General features: G+C 26.4%; 1 long non-coding RNA gene across 2 annotated transcripts; it reads right to left on the reverse strand.

Moving 5' to 3' along the window:
- Window positions 1-72: 72 nt before the first annotated feature.
- Window positions 73-937, reverse strand: LOC115033495. 2 transcript variants are annotated; one of them, XR_003838844.1, is made up of 3 exons: window positions 883-937; window positions 289-800; window positions 73-188 (listed from the first exon to the last, which is right to left on the reverse strand). It is a non-coding gene; the product is annotated as an uncharacterized LOC115033495 (long non-coding RNA). The 2 variants fall into 2 exon arrangements; XR_003838843.1 differs by having other exon boundaries at window positions 79-188; window positions 314-800.
- Window positions 938-2,571: the final 1,634 nt, after the last annotated feature.

The following is a 2,571-nucleotide window of genomic DNA, read 5'->3' on the forward strand; positions in this document are numbered from 1 at the left end:
CAATTACTTTTTTGTCAACAAAACGGAATGGCAAAGATACTTACTTAATCGATATGGTAATGTATGTTTTCATGACGCAACATACAAAACTACAAAATATGCACTTCCATTATTCCTCCTTGTTGTAAAAACCAACGTTAACTATTCTGTTGTTGCTTCATTTTTTGTTCAATGTGAAGATTCAAAATCTATTGAAGAAGGTTTAACAATAATTAAATCATGGAATACGACGTGGTCTCCTCAATATTTCGTAACAGATTACTGCGAAGCAGAATATAATGCAATTACCAGGATTTTCAATTGCCCAACTTACATATGTGATTTCCATCGAGAACAGGCATGGTTAAGATGGACAAATAAACAGGGAAATCTGAATATTAAAGAAAATCGAGGTGAACTTCTGATACTCTGGAGGAACATTGCTAACAGTAGAAACCACATTGAATTTATTCATAAAGTTGAGAAGATGAAGTTAACTGATGTATGGTTGAAAAATCCGAAGGCACAAGATTATTTTATTAAAACATGGCTTACAATTGAAGAAAAATGGACTAGTAAGTTTTTTAAATTGGAATTTGATATTAAAATTGGTACAAATAATGGAGTTGAATCTCAAAATAAATTATTAAAATATTTTTATTTGAAGTTTTCTAGTGATAAATCACTAAATAGTACAATAGAAAACATTATTGAACAATTTTTACCACAATCTTTATGTAAATATCAGAAGAAAACTTTTAAACTTAATAATCATTATAAAAAAATATCAAATGTTATTCCAATTTTTCTACATGGACGACCTGAAACATTTGTGAAACATATATATGACCGTTTTGTCATAGCTCAAAATATATACAGTGAAAAAAGAATAAACAAACTTACATTATTAGAACATCAGTTTGAAGTACAGAGTGAAAATGGGTCCAATGTATATGTAGTAAATTTTACTGTACCAAGTTGTACATGTTTAGATTTTGAAAAGTATCATTGGCCATGCAAACATATGTGCCATATTCATATATGTACCAGGTTATTCATTTAATGATCTGCCTGAAAAATTTAAAAATAATGTTTACATATCCACCGACCCTAGGTACTCAATAACAAGGCCACAAGAAGTAAGTACAATTGATTTGAATATGCAAAATACTACAACTGCTGCTACTACAAGATTAATATTAAAAGAACAAAAATGTACAAGTGCTGAAAACATTGATAATAACAGGAATCTACCAATACAAAGTAGAGAAATTCTGAAAAAAATTACAGACCTGACTTACTTAATAGACCAAAGAGAATATTCTGCAGAATGGTTACAACAATTGAAGGTTCTAAATAGTGTTTACGAAAAGATGAGTGGTATGGCAAATAAAGAAGATGGGCTAACCTTCTAAACGCAATTCATTAGCATTATTAGACTTGCCAAAAACTACAAAAAAAAAAAAGAATTAACCAAACAAGACAAATTAACATGCTAATAAACTATTGACAAACATACTATGTATAGTAATTTTTTTACAAAATTGTGTTATACCTTTTTATTTTATAAAATAATTTTATATCTGTGGAATTGATAAATAATATTATGTGAATTGTGAACTAAAATAATAATAATTATAATAATCCATGGTGAATACCTAATTAATTTTATGAGAAATGAGAATGTGATAAAACAAAAATGATAACGACTGTATAATGATAACAATATTATGGTGCCGTAATAGGTAGTATTTATAACGACCCATATTCTACATGTATGTAATTATTATTATTATTCGCATACGGTGGTTCACATAAAAAGTCAAGTTTTTGTTACAAATAATATTATTTATTTAAAAAAAAAATTACTTGGTCTTTTTCATTTTTTTTTTCAGTTTATGGTTCATCTAAAAAAGAAAATACTATTAATTTCTGTTTTCAACAGTGTTGTGTATTTGTGTGCTAAAATGTATTTGAAACTTACAGCACGGGGTCCTGAAACGGCTAATTCTTTGGTTTTTGGGCCTTGGGGGCCGTACACCCAACGGCAATCGTTGTTGCTCTAAAACATAGATTAATCAATGAATTAAAAGTACCTTTTTAGTAGTTTAACATAATGATAATACTTTTATTATTGTTTAGATTCACGGACAAGCATAAAAATATAAAAATATATGTTTGCTAGGTAGGTTCTTATGTTTAATAATATGCTTATTTCAATTAATAAAATCAAAATCATTAAATATAACACCTAGATATTAAGTCATAAGTGTAATGTATATATTAATTATTATTAATTTTATGTTTGGTGAAGTTAGAATTAATGTCATGGATATTTTATGAGATTAAAAATTTAAGTTTTATTTACTGAAAATATTTATTATTTGATATTCATGATAAAAATTAAAACATAATTTTTCTGAAAACCAAATACAATATTATTAATTTTTTTTTTTTGAGGCTTCAACAGCAATGGTCATTAGCTTGTGGAACTGTAGGTTAATTCAATATTATTATTATTATTATTATTAAGAATTTGTTGTTTTACTTATTTGTCTCAATTATTTTTATTATAATAATGCTATATTTAGT

The sequence above is a fragment of the Acyrthosiphon pisum genome, chromosome X (assembly GCF_005508785.2).
Source record: "Acyrthosiphon pisum isolate AL4f chromosome X, pea_aphid_22Mar2018_4r6ur, whole genome shotgun sequence".
Lineage (NCBI taxonomy): Eukaryota > Metazoa > Arthropoda > Insecta > Hemiptera > Aphididae > Acyrthosiphon > Acyrthosiphon pisum.